General features: G+C 47.3%; 1 long non-coding RNA gene across 1 annotated transcript; it reads right to left on the reverse strand.

Moving 5' to 3' along the window:
• On the reverse strand, window positions 1-4,621 carry LOC119096071 (uncharacterized). The gene is made up of 3 exons (XR_005093998.1): window positions 4,436-4,621; window positions 302-363; window positions 1-55 (listed from the first exon to the last, which is right to left on the reverse strand). It is a non-coding gene; the product is annotated as an uncharacterized LOC119096071 (long non-coding RNA).
• Window positions 4,622-8,348: the final 3,727 nt, after the last annotated feature.

An 8,348-nucleotide genomic window follows, 5' to 3' on the forward strand; every position in this document is an offset into this window, starting at 1 on the left:
GGGGTGAAGACCTTGACGTTTGGGTCGGCTCCACCCCAGCCGGCGGCCTGCTTAGCTGTCGGAGGAAACCCCGCATTAGCACAGCAATTTTCCCTCGGACAGTGGCGCGCGCGTGCTGGAAATTACCTGCGCAACTATGTCACAGTACAGCGCGGAAACACCGCAAACGCAGAATGATCTTTTGTCACTCGTAAAGATGTGTGAATGCATTCTGTTTGTATTTTGTTGTTGTAATTGTTACTTGTTCTCTGACGTAGTCAAAACGCTGATTTTGACTGACTGATCAGTCATGGACACTTACTTTGAGCAGGTTTCCGATTGTGTCCATGGAGTCCCTGGTTCCTATACATGGTGGCGGATCACCTGAAAATGGTCAGATACTATTAAAACCACCTTCCTTAATAACATTCACCTGGGCATTATCTGCATGAACTAGTCCGTGACCAACAACAAACCAGCGCAGCTGAACATCAGACAAAGCAGTCGTAAGCCGCAGGAAATCAACATCATCCTAGCCGATCACAGGTAGCTGCACGGCACGAAGTCGAGTCTCCCTTCTAACAAAGCCGGTTAGGTTTCCACGTTCAGCTCTTCGCGTGCGACTCCATTCGGCCACTAGCATACCAATAACATAATCACGCGGGGATTTGTGTATCTCCTAGCGAAACCGATCCGGCCAATTTGCGTCGAGTCTCGAGCGATGTAGCGCAGACAAGCGCGCGCGTGATTTGAGCCGTCACCGAACCTCTCCACCTAAAGCGCACCTGATAGCCAGGCGCTGCGTGACTCGTCTGGGGTTCTGGCGAGAACCCAAAAATACGAGATGACAACACCGTCCCATGACGAAAACGTTAATGTAAATTCAATTCGGTTACAGGTATGCACTGAATGCGTGGAATTGGAGCAGATTTTACCACATCACACAATCGTCGGTGGGCCATCGCTCAAGAAAATAATCACAGCTTAGACAGATTCCAGCCCATTTAACGGCGAGAAGTGGGAGGAGGAAAACGAAAATGGGCGTAGAACCAACCGGGGTTTCCTTTCAGCGAAGATGTGGGCTGTGCGGACAGCCCCGTCACCGGTCAAGACAACAACGCAGTTTAACTGAAAGATGATTTTCCGATCATCTCCCCGCAATCCCGGCCCACATTAGCGGACTGACCGCGAACAGCGGAGCTACACTGCTGGCCGGCCCGTCGGCCGCCATTCCTCCCACTTTCTGCAGCCAGCGCCCGTCCGTCTTCCGCCGGCGCGCCAGGCGGGCGGTGCTGAACCAGCGTCCGCTCCGCTGCCGCCGCTCACCGCGCCGCCGGGGCCGCCTGACCCGGGCTGCCGGCCACCGGACCGACCCCAGCGACCCCGGCGAGCGGCTGACGCCGGGCTCCGCCGCGGGCGACGCCCGGAGCCGCGGCCGCCTCGCCGGCACCGCCGCCAGATCCGGCCTTTCAGTACCCAATAACTATGTTGGCGCAGTTTCGGAGATGTGTGTGGATCGACCTGCGCGAAGTTGCTTGGCACCGGGAGTTGTGCTGATGTGAGGCGACTGATCTCGGTGTACCAGCAATGTTGCATCACTCGCGACTCTATGAGGCCGCCTCAGGCGCCAGAACTTCAGAACGTCTAGCTGTGTTTGTTCTTTCCTTTCAGCGGTTCAGCCTTAATGTACTCGGTAATGGAGACATCTGATTCTCAGGAAAACTACGGAATCAAAATTGGAACTTCATTTATAGGCAATGAGAACTTAAGGGTGTTGATCTGCAACTTATCTGCCTCGTGCGTATCAGTCCGGCTATCCAAGAAAACCGCAACATTTCAAACAGCAGCTGTCCCAGGGGTAACATGAATACAACGCTGAATGTGCATCAGCGAGCAGCAGCCACCATGGGTTCCAGACTCACTGAAGGCAGCCATGTCCACACAAACGAGATAATGTTACACTGGTTGGCACTACACCATACACAAGCCACAAGTATTTCCAGGTACCATCTGGTTATCCCACTATGAATCCGTTCAAGCTCTGGTGGTGGGTCCAGTGTTTATGTGCCTGTTCAATAAACAAGAAACTTGACCCTGAGGCTACCAAAGAGTGTTCATGGGGCAAAGAAATAGGATCAATGTAAATGTTTGAAGCATAACATGAGCAAATAAATGTGTTTCCCCCTGAGGTGACAGATGTTTTGTCAGCAAATTTGTCACCAAGCATTCCAGGTTTAGTTCCTCCTCCCAAGCTACTTTTTTGCAATTCTCAGCTCTTTGGATCTATATAAGCAGAATGCATGCTGAAATGCATTCATCTTCTTTACACTGACCATAACTGAGGTATCATAACTGGGGGTGGGGAGGGGGCAGGTGAGGTCTGATACCACCCAGCTTAGCTCTGGAACCAAACTATAAATTCTGTCAAAAGATTCAGTTAGTAGCATAGATTGCACAACCAGACATATTTACTAAGTACCCAAACCCTCTGAATGTTGCACAACAGAGACCCAAAATGCTTGGAAAAATTGTGATCACTTGCAACTTGAAGCCTGCTAGCCAATTTTGAGGCTCAGTTATCAATTTAGTGATATGATGACAGCTATAGTATTAGTTGACATCATGAGGAGAAATGACTTTTATTAGTTGCATCACTCAGTCCTAAGCTAGAGGATGTTTAACTATTCCAAGGATCAAAATGTAGTACTGACAAGTTTGGCAGTTGGATCCTTACTAATGTGTCATGTATCAGCAGCATATTCAATCTGTTTCCTCCATCATTCATAAAATCAGAGATCAGACAAATCCTGATTGCTTAGCAACACAATAGTGTATACACAAAAAGTACATCCCAAGTTATTTATATATGGAGAAGCATGACAGCCATATGGACATGCATTCATTTTCTTATAAACACCATTTGACATGACCTGGCTCATAATAACTTAGTCTGGCAACTATATGTGTAATACAATGTACAGAGATCTATAAACCGAACCATCATGCTTGCACAAACACAAGACCCATAAGAAATGCACATTATTACATTATGAAATATACATGACAACTAATATATAATATACAGACAACTGTTATGGGGAAATCATCACACATCAAGCAATATCACAACAGATGGCCTACAAACCTGGTACTTATATTTGTACCTCTGGTATCACTATACCATAAGTTCCTCCAAACCTCTGGGCAAGTAAATATTGCTGTCTTTCATCTCAGTTCAAATTATTGCTCATATCAAAATTATCTAAGTCACTTCCTGCCAGAAATTAACCTTACAGTGACATGCTGTAACTATATTTCTAGGCCGCCCATCCTTTGTTTTCAATGTCACAAGCAACCCAAATTTCATGAGCCCAGAATTTCTAACACCATGAAGTCACATGGGAATGAAACCTCATGCCAATGACAAAGCAAGGTCAAAACCTGCATGTAACAGAGCTGTGCTGCAATATGGAAATCAAACAGCAAATGCAGTTGGCATGCCCAAAAACCCAGGAAATAACAAGATGTGCCAAAACAATAAACATGTGCTGTGACAGATTTGGTACTCCAGCTTTGTAACTTCCATATCAAAGAACTTGTAACTCCTGTTTTTGATCAATGATGATAATTCAAACTGACTTGGTATTACACTTAATACCATAGTAGAAATTTAGAAAATGCATTAACTGGAATGACACCAACTACTGTTTGCAATTCAGGCATGTCCAAAAACTAGCAGGAACATGTCACAGAGACATATGACCCACATGCTTTTGCAGAAATATTTCACGAAGATGCATATGTTCTTTTATATCTCCAAATTATCTTTTAATCTTTTGATATTATTTGGCATTAGCTGTCAATTTCAGCAAGGATATCCCAACTATGATTCCTGATAACACATTGGAACTAGTCAGCTGCAAACAGATGTTGCTTACAAAGTCTTTTGTATCAAATTCTGAAGTTGAAAAATATTTTACTTTTCCACATCATTTGAGTCCTAAATTGAAAAAATGATATGCTTACTTACAAACAACATGCTAGTCTAACTTGGCAGCAATGCAATATACCTGACATGTGTAAAACTGCCATAAAAATAATATAAGCTGACCTACATAGGCTACTTCACACAAAATGTGTCCACCCCAATCAAATGTGTAGTGGCTTATGGACTATGAAAGATGAAGACACATTAAGAGGTTCTTAATAACACTCCAAAATGCAATGAACCCAACTTGATGATTTCATCATGAACCATAACATGGGGAAGTTATTAAACAAGCCCTGTCATTTGAGCACATGACATACATACAGTGCACATCATTGTGCACCATGTAGACAATGCAAAACACCGCAGACAAGTGTTTTGGGATGACACAATCTCAACACTCCTTTACACGAAAGTAACCCAAACAAATGGCACATGTGCACATGTGTTGGAGAATCCTCCACCAACCTCATGGATGCGAACAGCTGAGCTAATTAATATCGGCTTAATCGGCTAAATTCATTGCATCTTCGCCCTCCAACACTACCTAACAAAACTCAAGCCGCATCTACACGTGTAAAGTTAAGTAGTATTTGACTTTCAACCAAACAGGCGGAGGCAGCGCCTATCAATCACTCCTAGCTAACCGAGCAATCGGGCCGCTGTTTGCCGACGAGGCAGTCGTGGCGCACGTAGACGATTGACGAGGCGTACCGTGGACAAAATACTTTGATCCCCGAAAGTATGCACGATCAAGTACAAAGTTTGCGTTTCTGCTGCTGCATGCAATGCGCTTCACTTATGCATAGATCAGGTTGCCTCATTTCACAACGTGCTTCTGTGACCCGAAACGACCAATAATATCGTGTGAAACTGAGAGATGCGAGGTTCGATACTGTGGTGACCACCCTTCCTGCCAGAATGAGAAGCAGAAAACGTCATATGGTCTCAGAAGCCAACAGCCGGAAGGGTAGGCAGAGTTTCGCAATGAGGGGTGTGAGGGAGTAGATCTTAAAAAATTTCCTCGGAGAAAACTGCTAGCGCGCTACAGGAGCGCAATCTCGTACATCGTTGAAACTGTGCAATGCGTAACATTGCATGGTTTCAACTAATGCATTCTCACGTGTATGCGAGGATGAAGCCTCACAGGATAAGTTGGGGGAGGGGGGAAGGCTGAAAAGTGAAAAATAGTCCAACCCTTCGCAAAATATGCCAATAAACAGGCGTCTCCCCAGATGTGGCCCACTTTCCTCTAAAAGTTAGGGGGACTGGAGCCCAAGTTGGGAGAAGAGGGTGTGTGGGGGGGGGGGGGGGGGCGGAGCCCCAAAATGAATGGGAAACTACATCCCTGCGTGCGTATTTTGATTTTCAATTAGTGTCATTCAATCGTACATACATAGTGCAGCTAAAGCTTAATAAGAGTGGGACACACGCCCTGATTACTCCACCCACCACACAAGGTGAGGTGAACACGTTGGTCACATGTTCATCTATGTGTGACATGAGATAAGCGAGGTGATAACAGATATGATAGTTATCAAGCGACAATAAGAAGACAACTAAACCTAACCTTTTGAATGCATACAGGTACATTTTCCTGCATCCTGCAGCTAGTTAAACGTCTTTGTGTGCGCTGGTTATCGGGGGCGAGCGCCAGTCCCGATAAAATTGAACTCCACCCCATCAAAGATGGACGCAGCAAGGGCTCGCGTCCGAAGCCAGGTAGCCGACTGCTCACCTTCAGTCACCGTTTCCCGATGCGAGCGCCCCCCCCCCCCCCCCCCCATCCCCCGTCAAAAATTGCACCTTTGTTGTGCATTTATTGAGCAGTTTGTTAACTTGAGACGCATCTGTCCGTGGCATGAGGCAGGTTATAAACTCTTCAGATTGCAGTGTTGCGGGGCAATGGCGTTGCAGGGCTCGGTTGCAGGGCAATGAATCAAACAGTTTGTGTGCAGGTGCTGTGATGACAGCTCCTGGAAATTGGTCCAGGCTGCAATGAGTCGTTCGCGAAGGAAGTTGGCTTCCCGACAGCGTGCTGCATCACTTCAGTTAAAGCTTTCATTAAACATAAAGCCGGGTTGGCCTTCGGCCTCGCCTCAATAGGCTAAATGTGTTACGCTTCGTGCTGTTGTTTTTGAACCTAAAAGGCCTGGAAACATCTACATGCGTGGATCACAAAACAATGGTCTCTGGGGTCGGATACTGTTCTGGCCAACGTCCGACCCATCGCCGGGACACCAAAGCGCCCAGGATCTCTAGCTGTGCACCGAAGCAGGAGGCTATCGAACCAAGGAAGCGTTCGTGTCGAAGAGATAATCCAACCATGCAGGGTCTCATGACACAAGCTGGGAAGCGTTTGTGGCTTAGACGCTGGGAAGCGTTTGTGGCTTAGAAGCTGGGAAGCTCTTGTGGCTTAGAAGCATTAGTCTGACCGATGGGCAGCCGTTGGACGAGATAGGTGATGGGCGGGCAGGAGGCATCTCAGCGTTCTTCTCCGAGATGCTTAACCGGCAGCAAATCGTGAACGTTGACGCCCTAATGGGTGCCCACGGGCTGTATTGATAGACGAGACCCTGCAAAGTACACCGAAACGACCAATGAACCCGGAATTGATGCCTGGGCTGTTTCACGAAGCGCGTTGCTGTCTGGTGAGCAAACAGCAGGCTCAGGATCCAATCATCGGATCGGATACAGCATGCGGGCATCTGTCTAGAGCTCAGGCTAGTCTTACTCTGGAGCCGATATTTCTGGAAGACCGACGCCGTCGCCGGTCGGCGAGATTCACAAAAAAACAAGCAATATATCTTGAAGACTTTGTCCTCCACGGCAGCTCAGTGTTTTACGGTGCTTGCCTTTCGATCCATCCATCCGTGGCGGAGTGGGATGCAGTCGCTTTAAGCGCTCGTTGTTCCCCCAGCTTGGAACGAGGCGTGCGAGCGGTGGTAGCAGCCGCCCAAGAGGACAGGTGACATCAAAGGGAGGGACGGACCGTGCCGAGCAATGCAGCGCGTTAAACTTGAAGCACGAAATTCTGCCGCGAATCTGGAATTTTACGATCGGATGGTGAGGTTGAGACTCCTGCAACAACCATTGCATAGCCTGGTTTCTGAACGATCCAATCGAAATGCTTAGATTCAATATATCTAAAAAAATCCTCTAACATCTCTGACCGAAGATGCGTAGCTTTGTAACCATTTTTAAACGAGCAAACGAACCTGAAGCCGAGTGGCTACAGATCATATCAGTATATCAATAAGGGTCAAGAGACGAGGGGCAAATAGGGCTAAGGCTGCTGTAGGTCAAGATGAGGTCACCACGCCGAACAATTTTGTTTGTTTTTTCCTTGATTCACATCACCCATCGGATAGGGCGAAAGGATAAAACGAGCCTGTTTGCGCCCAAATGTGTGCACGTGCATGTTTATTAACAGATAGTGGGAAAACATAATTAAGAATATTATAGTTAAGGTGCATACCGGGGTTTCGAAACGAAATTAGCACACCGACAGACGTTGAAGTCTTCATTTGTTAAAGCACCATGCATAGGACGGTAACACGTAACCGATCTGATTCCCACCAATTTTTCGGTATTTGGAGCCTGGCTAGTGGCAAGCTTTGTACCTTTGTGCACATTATGTCAACCATTAAAGAACGTCTTACTCAAAGTGAAGATGATCATCACCATCATGATCTTCACCATTACCAACAGCCATGATAAACATTGTTGATAGTTTAAGCTTCAGCGTTGCGTAGCAGCCCACAACAAAGCATGTGTCTCAGAAATCATTGACGAACCGACCAAGTCGGTTATCAGTGATGTCTAAGACTTAACCCTTACTGTTCAGTCGAAGCCAACCATAGTTCCTAGTTGTATCCATTTCCAGCAGATCGGCCCTCATTGGGCATCATTTTCTGATCCTAATTGAGCTGCCTGCTACAGTGAAAATGCACTGCTGATCTCTGTTCATCCTCTTTTGAGCTTCGTTCGTACTTGGAGACATTGGCTAGTCCCCGCACCGGTCCAAACCGAACCACAAAAGGCAGTCCGGTCAAAGCGCACTGTAAAGCCTCACAAACTGGTCTTTGAAAGGACCCTGGCCCACTCGTCCCACCAACAGCCACCTTAAACGCATGCCTGAGCAATGTGGACGCCGCAACGCCGTAAACGGCCTCTTGAAGCGAACGGACCACGCCCAGTTTCATTCGTCTGCTTACACCGCCATTGCGGCCGGCGTTCACTAGTGGCTCACAATGCACTGGGTGTGCATCACTGTTCCTAAGCACAGCCAGCGAATGGTGGGTCTGTGTGGCGCGCGATGGCACGGCTCAATGCCTGTCGCCACCATGCATGACGTCATCTTCGCCACTTTGAATGGGTC

The sequence above is a fragment of the Pollicipes pollicipes genome, unplaced genomic scaffold, assembly GCF_011947565.3.
Source record: "Pollicipes pollicipes isolate AB1234 unplaced genomic scaffold, Ppol_2.1 Scaffold_4219;HRSCAF=4965_pilon_pilon_pilon, whole genome shotgun sequence".
In the NCBI taxonomy this organism is placed as follows: domain Eukaryota; kingdom Metazoa; phylum Arthropoda; class Thecostraca; order Pollicipedomorpha; family Pollicipedidae; genus Pollicipes; species Pollicipes pollicipes.